Source organism: Lygodium microphyllum, chromosome 3, assembly GCF_053477565.2.
Source record: "Lygodium microphyllum isolate KBCC chromosome 3, Lygodium_microphyllum_v1.1.10, whole genome shotgun sequence".
Lineage (NCBI taxonomy): Eukaryota > Viridiplantae > Streptophyta > Polypodiopsida > Schizaeales > Lygodiaceae > Lygodium > Lygodium microphyllum.
The window spans coordinates 137,154,738-137,165,526 of NC_141137.1; positions in this window are offsets into that span (position 1 = coordinate 137,154,738).

Consider the following 10,789-nt stretch of genomic DNA (forward strand, 5'->3'; position numbering starts at 1 on the left):
GAAAAAATATGGATATTTCTTAACTAACAAATTCTTATGGAAACATCCTAAGCATAAAAAAGATAAGCCATTGCAAGTAGTATGTGAAATAGACACCCAATTACAAATTATGAAGGAGTTCCATGAGAGCTTATGGATTGGTCATCCAAGAGTTTGTGACACATTTGAAAAGATAAAAGAGAGATATTGGTGGAAACGTATGTATAGGGATATATTGTAGTTTATGGAGACTTGCACTACTTGTTGTTAGATATATTGTTCTATAAGACATCATATCGGTAGAAAGGTATGTATAGGGATATCTTATAGTTTGTGGAGACTTGCACTACTTGTTAGATATAATGTTCTATAAGACATCGTATTGGTAACATATCCACTTTTTATGCATTGTAAGTGGATAGTGGACTTAGTTACTATGTTTGTGGGTTTATGGAAGATGAGGTACATGTACTTGTATGGAAAAATCTCACAAACAAGGTAGAAGGTGGAGTCTCAAGAACAAAGGCTAGAAGAGCTACTAAAAGATGTAACATGTCAATATAATGCGTGGGGAAAGTAATTATAGATACAGAATAGCTAGATGCAAATGAAGCTCAAGAATTCTTCTCTAGTATGGGAATTAAGCTTGTTCTCATATCAACATACAATTCTGAAGTGAATGGAAAGAGTTAAGGAGTGCCCGTCAATTTTTCAATTAAGGCCCTAGCAAAAGCATATAGAGGGAAGATAAAAGAGTGGCCAAGGCTACTTTCTTATATCACAAATTGTGTAGTGGAGAGGCTTGCTTGAACTATTGTGCGAAACACATACAATACACATAAGAGGAAGGTCACTCAAGAATACAAGAAGAGAAATAGAGACCAAAAAAATTTCTTGCTATTTTTCCTTCCTTCTTCCACACACAATGCAATGTACACAAATTATATATAAGATACAATATAAAGAAAGGTGGCTCACTAAGTCAAACTTGTATATATTAGCAGCTATACTAATTGATTGGCATTATAGCTTATTATCTCAACACTCCCCCTCAAGCTCAATCACATCTCTGTAACTCCAAGTAAGCTTAAAAAGAAGCTTCTCTATATACAATGCCTTTGTGAAAATGTTAGCTATATGATATTGTGTGCTGATATATACCAAGTTGATCTCTCTTGCAAGCACCTTCTCTCTCATAAAATGGTAATGCATCTCATTGTGTTTTGTCTTAGCATAAAGCAATGGGTTTCTAGCCAATTGTATAGTGCTCATGTTGTCATAGTGAATGATAATTGGACCATCTTCCTACACATCCAATAACATTCACAATCATACCACCTCACATGCTCTTGTAGTAGTAAAGTGATCATTGGTTGCTTTTTGTTGCTCTAAGTAATTGTTGCACTACCAGGGGAAAATTTGAATATGCTACTAGATCTTCTATTAGACTTCTTAGTCCAATTGTCCTTATAATTCCAAATACCTTTTTGGTTTTTGGGAGGTTTATCATTAGTCATTTCCCCATATGTAGCATATCTAGAACATACATATAACTTGTATGTTGTTATTGATCAATATAGAAAACTACATGGTAATGGTACTAGGCTTAGTTCTCTCTCTCTCTCTAAATACAAATGTGTAAACATGGAAGAATAAATCAAAGAGAGATGCCACATATATACCTATCTTGATTATTAGAGTTGCAACTTGAAGTGTGATCGCTAAAGCTTGTAAAAGATGCTTGTTGTCATTTGGTAAGTTTGTAAAGCTCCTTCTTCAATTTGCATATGTGTGCCAGAAACTTTTCACATCCTTATTTGCCTTATAAAAAACTCCATAATGCAAGATAGACTTCACATACATCAATATGCATCTGATTGCATGAGAATGAGGCTTTCTAAATACATGCATAAATTGGCTCACAAGTGCAACAACATAGCTCAGGATTGGACTTATGATTGTCATATATAATTAAACTCCCTATTATCTTCCTAAACATAGTAGTGTCTTCTATATTATACTTAATATCAATATTCAACTCTTTATTTTGCTCCAACTACATTTAAATGGGGCTTCCTAGGTACCTACATAAACTAACTCACAATTGCAACAACATAGCTTAGGTTTGGCCTTGTGATTGTCATACAGATCAAACTCCCTACTAATTTCTTGAAGATAGTAGGTTCATCTATCTCTATCTCATCCCTGGCATCAATAATCAATTGTACATTTTTCTCTAATGGTACTTAAAGAGGCTTACATGCTATCATACCACACTTGGATAACATATCCAAGTCATATCGTCTTTGGGATAGCCATATACCATCAACATATCTAATCATCTCAATACCAAGGAAGTATCTTAGCTCACCCAGATTCTTTATGTCAAACTTTTTTTTCAAAAGGCCTTGACATTAGCAATCCTAGTGTCACTATCACATGTAATAATCAAATGATCTACATAGATGACTATGAAAATTATACTTGCATCACTCTTCCTCACATAAAGTGAGTGATCTACATATGAAACATAAAACACTATTGACAAGATACTCTCTAATCTTATCAAACCATGCTCTAGGTGCTTGTTTCAGCCCATTGAGTGCATTCTTTAACCTGTACACATATGTGGGATGTTCTAAATCCTCATAACCTTCCGACTACTCCATACGCACCTCTTTTTTCAAATCACCACATATATCGGATGCTCTAAATCTTCATTACTTATCGGCAACTCCATATATACCTCTTCTTGCAAATCACCATACAATCATAAATACTACACATCCATTTTTTTGTAAATTCTACCGTTTGCTTTTTTCCAAAGCAATCATTCTACCCTTTGGTTGTTGCCAAAGCAATCATACATATGATAGTTGCCATCCTAGCAATTAGATTGAATGTCTATTCATAATATATGATATATGTCTATGCATAGCCTTTTGCAACCAGTGAGGCCTTATATGTGGTAACAGAACCATTTGCATTATTCTTTATTTTATAGACCCACACCAATAGCTTTCTTGCCATTGGGCAATAGTATTATATTCCAAGTCATGTTGGTCTTTAATGCAACTATCTCCTTATCCATTACCACATCCCAATGAGCATGACCATAGCCTCTTCAAAACATGTGGACTCAACATCCTCAACTACATCTACCATATAAGCATGATGGTGAGCTGCATAACCCTCAAAACCAAATCTTCTAACAACATGTGTACCATTGGATCACTCAATGAAGCCTTTACATTGTGCTCTCTATACACCTTGTATCATGATTGAAATAATACAAAGCTCAGCTAGGATTGTGCATTTGCATCTAGATTGTCATTGTTAAGGCAAGGATGGGAGGGAATGTGGAACATGGATCATGATGATCTAGCACACTATCTCATTCCAATCCTTCTTAATCTTCTATTGATAAGACTATTAGAGGGCTTCCAAAACATTAGGCTCAATGTGGACTAATCCATCTTTTGTTTCAATACTAATAACCACCTGGGCATGCAAGATGACAACCTTCATTTTTGCATGTTCTATTTGCTCTCGAATAGCATTAAAAAAATACAATTGAGCATCTTGAAAGGCAACCAAGAACTCACACTCTTGAACATCCACTTAGTATGGCAACGGATTTGCTCCTATAGGGCAGTGTGCTCCTCCTATACTACTACTACCTCTACTCCTACTAGACTATAACTCGCTAATGAAGCTGAGCAAGCAAGGTATGCTGGGAATTGCTAGGTAACTAGTGCAAAGGAGGGGAGCAAGTTGGGGCATCAATATTCATAGCACCCATCATAGTGCCAAATGGAGAGCAGCTTTTAAAGTGCTAAAATGGAGCAGATTAATACAAATTTAATGCAGGAATTTAAAGCCAATGGAAGTGGAACATGAAGATGCGACAATTTTTTAGAGACCATGAAAGACTGAAATAAAAACTTCAGCCATTATCGTGGTTGCAAATTTTTAGTAATTTTTTGGGCATTTGAATTAAAGAGGGAGAGCTTCCTAGCCATTTGGGATGTCAAGTCGCTTATGCAGGATTTTTTGAATTTGGAATTGGGCACCGAACCGTGAGAGATGCGAGATGCTAGACATCACAAAGGTTAAAATGGCCAAGAGAGTGGAAGTAAATTGGGAATGCCCCCAAAAAAATTTCGTGATGGGAGGGAGGAGGGTTTTCAAAATAACGCAGCAAAAACAGCCGCCCCTCCATGGCGACGATTTGTGGAGAAGGGGGGTTTGTAGCCTGTAAAAAACCAATCAAACAGAGAAAGAAAATCTTCTCCAATTTCTCACTCCTCACATCACCAGTCTCAGATCAAGAAATGGCTGCCGGTGAAGAAGCTAGAAAACTAGTCTTTCTCTCTCCTCTTTCCTCTCCTCTTGATGGTTGTTTACATGCATGATTCTATGGAAGAAGGGAAGGAAGTTCGATGGAAAATGCTGATGGAATAATGGAATTGGAGAAAATGAGATCATAGATTAGAGTTGAAGAGAGCATCAACAGCCAAAAATGAGCATCAACGACCTCCCAACCATTAAATACACACCTCAAAAATCGGGTTTCTATGTGTAAGCACTCATTTCATTCGTTTCATTAAAGATGTTTGATGAAATTGTTTGTAAATGGATGCCTTGGATTGATAATGCTGAAGTTTATCAAAAATCTTGAAGAAAATAAAAAAATTTAGTCACTTAACAATTTATATCAAAACACGTAAAACATGCAATTATGTAATTTTTATAGAAATGATACATTTTGGGGGTTTTGTTGTGATTTTGGGGTTCATATGGAGTGGAAATAAATATAAAAATAATTCTCAGTAATTGTGATCAATCCCAACTCATAAATCATAAATATTAGAATTTTTATCGAAATAAATAAAGAAAAATAGTGAAAACTAAGAAAAAATATGCTTTATGTTCATGAATATATGGCATGGCAGGATCATGAGGGATAAGCCTCAATTCAGCCTTTTGTTCATATTAAAGTCTGTTTTTACCGCTTTTTACAAGAAAAACACATGAAAAAACCACTCTTTACACCTATCGACGTTGGATAATCAAAATAGTAGGGGGAAAGAGGGGGTTTGATGCTGATTAGTTGTTGATAAATTTTGAAATTATGATCTATTTATTTGTGCATACCATATAGGACATTTATAATTTAAGTTTAAAGGGGTCAAGCAGTAGGAGAATGCTTGATGCTGACCCTTAGCAACATAGCATGACGTGTAGGATGAAATCATGGAAAGAAATATTTGTTTCACTTCACAATGCTTATTTTTAAATCATAAAATATTTGAGCACTATGGCCATTCACAATTGCATTGCGCATATATCACATGGTGTAATTTCTGAATGCATTGCAATTGTTTTCCAATGCATATGACCTATGTTGAGTTGTGAGATACCTAAGCTGTAGGTTTAGATGATCAGGTTCCTTGGGGAATTGTTGAGTGAGAAAATATCTTATCTCTTGGAATGGATTAAAACAAGCATGGATTTTGTGGTGTCTATGTTATTTGTGTTAGCGGCGTATACAGGGGCCAATCCCTGAGGTGTAAGAGAGCTGTAGTGGGGCCATGGCATTCAACCCAGGGTGCCTTCTTCTATTTGTGCTTATGAGGCATTTGTACAATGATATATGTGTAGGGACTCTCTATGAGGAGTGTGGGAAAGGCTTAATGGTTGGACTACAATTTAAAACAAACGCAAAATTTGAGATAGAAGTTAGGTTAGGGTAGTGTGTCCCTTAGATGCTGAGGCCAAGGGGTTGTGTTCTTTGAGTATAGAGAGGCCCATCGTCTAGTACTTAGAGCCAATTTCAGGTCCGTTTTAGGTCTCGACAGGTGGTGCATTTGCCAAGAGCCGCACTTATAAGTGGCAGTTTTCAAATCTCTGTCAATTGGGACCAATTCATTAGTATATGCCAAAAAATCAGTGAGATAGGCTCACAAGACCGTCAAGCCAAGATTCAAATTCAAGATAGAGCTAAACGGGCTAGATAGTGGGCCGAAATAAATAGAAGATATTTTGTACAAAGGTTTAGTTCAATATCCTTACAAGGGTGGGGTCTTAGTAATCCTAGCTCGATGCATAATCTGTTAGGGGGAGGAAGCTCTAGTGCTTCCTCCCTTCCAATAAGTCCGTCAAGTTTGAGTGGAGTGATATTTCCAATTTTTCAAACTCCTTTAGCGAATCCGGTTGTTACCATGGGCGGTGCACCCATTGCAATTCTTGCTAGAATGGCAAATTTGCCAGCTGCCTTAGGGTTTCCTCTACCCATTTTTAATGGGTTAGTAGAGGAAGATGCAAAACTTCACATCAATGAATTCCAAAAGTTAATGTTTAACTATCAAATTCAAGATGAGGGACACTTGATGATGTTCTTCAACATCACTTTGAAAGGACGAGCTGTAGTGTGGTATCACAGCTTAGAGGCCAGAACCATAACTACGATCGACTTATTCTTTGCAGCCTTTCAAAGAGAGTTTGCTCCTAAAAGGGGAGGTCAATATTGGCTACGTGTCCTCAATGTTTCACGTCAAGAACCTCAGGAGAATATCCATGGGTATGCCAAGAAACTGAAGGATATATTCTATAAGTTGCAAAGCTATACTCCCATTCTAGTTGCTACTAAGTTACAATATTTTTTGAATGGGCTAGAATTTAACATTCAAGTGTAGTTGAGTAGTGTTGCTCTTGCTGGCATTGATATGGCTATTACACAAGCAGAAGAGGTAGAATTGTGATTACAAGCAGCTTATGCCTCTAACTAGAATCTGAGTTTAGGGTTTGAAAATACTTTAGCACTGACGAATGGAGGTCAAGAGATGCCCATGAGTCCTCCTAATGGGAGAGGAAGCATAATTCGAAATGTGTCCATGTTGCCAGCTCCTCCTAGTGTAACCATGTCGATGACTAGTCATATGGCTCTACTGACTAATGATAAATCCTACCGTTGTTCTAGGGAATCAATAGCCAATCCCTAATCAAGTGGTTAGGCCAATGGAATGACAGGTAGACGATCATGGCTATGAGTCAAGTGCCTTGAAGGTTATTGGCAAAGTTAAGGATATGATGAAGTACTATACTGATATGATTAGGGAACAATATAGAAAAATAGCCGTTGAAGTTAATTTTCTTAAGAAGCATCATAATTTGATAGGGAGTCTATGCCCTGAAGAGGGTGCCTCCTCAAGTCTTAGCTATAAGTGGTGTGGTGGCCAACATTTCCCTAGGAATTTTCCAAATGTTAAATGTGACATATGTGGGAGGTTCGTCCATTTAGCCAATACCTATTGGAGTAAGATTAGTTCTCTCCAGCAAGAAAGTAAACAACTAGCTCTAATTAATCATTGATCACAAGGGAATAATCTCCATCAAGATGAAGGACCGATACAAGTATTACAAAGAGAGAAAGCTATGGTAGAGGAGCTACCTAGTGGTTGGCAGTGGAGTTAGCCTTATAGAAGTTGTATGTGTCAATGGCAGTAAAGCTTCTAATCTATGGGTTATTATGAGAGGTCAAAAGGGTAAAGAAGTCAACAAAGCCAAGGCGAAATGTGTTGAGAGAAACTCCAAGCAAAATGATAAGGGGATGCAAATCCTTAATCCCAATATGGAAGGTGGATCTCCCAAGGCCATTGATGGTAAAGATGAGCCCAATAAGGATAATGAGTTGCCAAAGAAGAAGGCAAAAGTTAAGAAAGAAGCACCAACACCGATTCAAAGACCAAAGGAGAGAATGGTCTGGCGAGAAAAGCGAGCTCGTGCTAGCTATCATGCATTTGATTTAGCGAGTTCTCTTTGTGAAGTTAGGCCAGATGTAAATCTTCTGCAAAATTGATTAAGTTATCTCCAAGAGTGTGTAAGGAATTTAAGAAGATCCTATGCATTAGGTATATTGTTGAGCCCTTAGGAATAGCATGAGTAGGAGATGATTGGTTTGAGCATTTTGAAAAGCATTATTTGAGGGTAGAATCACATGTTGATGGAATATTAGTAGACCATGCTATTATGGACACAAGATCCTCTGTCGAGTTCAAAAATGATGGAGAGACTGGGTTTAGAAATAAAAAAAGATGCCTCCACGATTCTCCAAATGGCTGATGAGAGTTTAAGACAACCCAAGGATGCATTACTAAAATCCATGTGCTCATTTCCAATGTAGAATACATTCTGGACTTTAGGCTCATTAGGTTTTTAGGGCATCCTAGCTATCAAGTATTGCTAGGTAGGCCATGGATCTTACAAGCAGATTGTCAGATTGATATACCTTCCATGGGTGATTGAGAGTTGCTAGACGTGTAGCAGCAGATGCCTATCTTGAATCTCCTTAGAGTGAGAGAGTCCCTTTATCTTCATCAGATTTTGATACGTTAGATGCCCCATCTGCTAGTGAGACGTCATCAAGTGACGAATCCAATGAGGGATCCACTACAGAGGATATCTACCAAGTGACTTTGAATGAGCCAATAGGAGAGGATAAGGGATGCAATGTAATTGAGCTTGACCTTGGTACAATGAATGATTCACGTCCAATTAAATTAGGGTCCATGCTCAGTTTGGAAGAAAGGAAGGACTATGTATCCTTGATTCAAGAATTCCGTGATATCTTTGCTTGGAGTTATGATGAGCTGAGAGGCATTCCTCCCAGCCTATGGCTATTCATATGATTCCTTTGAAGCAAGGTAGCCACCCCGTGCGACAAAAAGTAAGGTGTATGCCTTTCAAATTAAGGGATGGGCTATTCGAAGAATTAACAAAACTATGAAAGGCTGGCTTGATATTTTCACTTCAACACGCATAATGGTGTTCACTAGTTTTTATCAAGAAGAAGAACAACAATCAAATTTGGCTTTGCATAGATTTCAGATAGCTCAATAAATGATTACTACCCATTGCCATTCATTGATCAGATTCTAGATCAGTTAGTGGGTAGGGAATTCGTTTATGGATTGCTTTGCTGGATATAGCCAGATGGCTATTGTGGGGCAAGACAAATCAAAAATGACATTTATCACTATCTTTAGTACCTTTGCATATCATGTGATGGCCTTTGGTCTATGCAATGTGCTTGGGTCTCGCAACAACTGATAAGACCTTTGGTGATATCTCCCCAGAGGAGTTAAAAGTCATTATTCACCACAAGGGAGCAACAACTAATTATTCTAACGAAACGCTTTAGCATTGTAGACAGTTTTGCATTGCTCTTAACCCTAGGACGTGCGTATTTGGAGTGCCCTATTGGTTGTTACTCCGCCATGTGGTTAGAACAGCTGGACCCTGAAAAGATAAATGTTATAGTCTCTATGAGCCGGCCATGTACTCCAAAAGAGGTGCACAAATTTCTGTCTCATTGGTGGGATATTATCAAAGATTTATCAATGCATTGGAGGAAAAATCATTGCCACTGACAAACCTTCTATGTTTTAACTGTGTGTTTGAGTGAAATGAAGCCTGTCAAGTATCATTTGAGGATGTGAAGCAATAATTAGAAAAAGTGCCAATTTGAAAAGCACCCAAAAGAGGTGAAGTTTTCTATATATTTTTAGCACTGGCCACAATGCATAGCATCAGCTACTATTTAGCTCAAATTTTGGAGGAGAAATGGTGTCATCCAACTGCCTTTGATAGTAGTAGGAAATTGGGGATATCTAAAGTTAATTATACGTATATGGAGAAATTGTGCCTTGGAATGGTCTTTGTGACAAAGAAATTTAGGAATTATATTCTCTATGAGAAGATAGTATTCTTTTCGAAGGTGGGAGGACTTAGATTGATACTAAACAAGTTGCAGCCGCCTGATCGTCTAGCAAATTGGTTGAGATTAGGAGCAAGCCATCAAAGCTATAGGGTATTGTATAGTGTCTTGTGAATTTCAGGGAGCCAAAGGAAATTTAGGCTGAGGGAAGTGATATTGAAGGTATATTTAAAATCGATACAACTTTCATCCCTTCCTAGTATGTGCTTATAATGAATTATTTATATACAAGAGGATTTGGGGCTACTTTATCAAAGTCTGAAAAGAGAAAGATCAAGAAATGAGAATTACGCTTTTCAATTATAGCGGGTGTCTTGAATCGGAGAGGAGTAGATGATATCTATCAGCATTGTGCACCCAATGAGGTGCCATTCATTCTTGAGGAGTGCCATGATTCAGCATGTGGGGGACATTTTGTTGGCCGGCTTACTGCCCAAAAAGCTCTTTGTGCTAGATATTGGTGGCCATCAATTTTCCAAGATGATTTTAGGCAAGTTAAGTTTTGTGATGTCTATCAAAGACACGATGTGGGGGAAAACCATAGGTGACCTCTAAATCCCATTTAGGTTACATTACCCTTTGACTGGGGTATTGATTTTGTGGGACCAATATACCCTTCATCAACAATGTGAAAGAGTTATATTTTTATAGTAATGGACTACTTTATAAAGTGGTCTAAAGCTCGAGAAACGGTGAAGGGAAATGCTTAGGAGATGGCTAGTTTCATTATGGAGAAAAAATTTTGCTGCTTCGGGCCACTGAAGGAGATTGTGTCTAACCAAGGGGTACACTTCCTTGAACAAGGCTATGAAGTTTTGAAGATTAAGAACAACAAGACTACCCCATGTAATCCTCAAGAAAATGGTCAAGTTGAGAGTACGAATAGTGGGAATATTATCCAAGATAGTATCAAAAAGTAAGTGTGGGATAAGAAATTATATGTGGTGGTAGTGTGGGCTTACAACATGCATTCAAGAGAGCGAGAGGCCACACCTCGTTCAAGCTAGTTTATTGGGAAGAGTGCATTTTGCC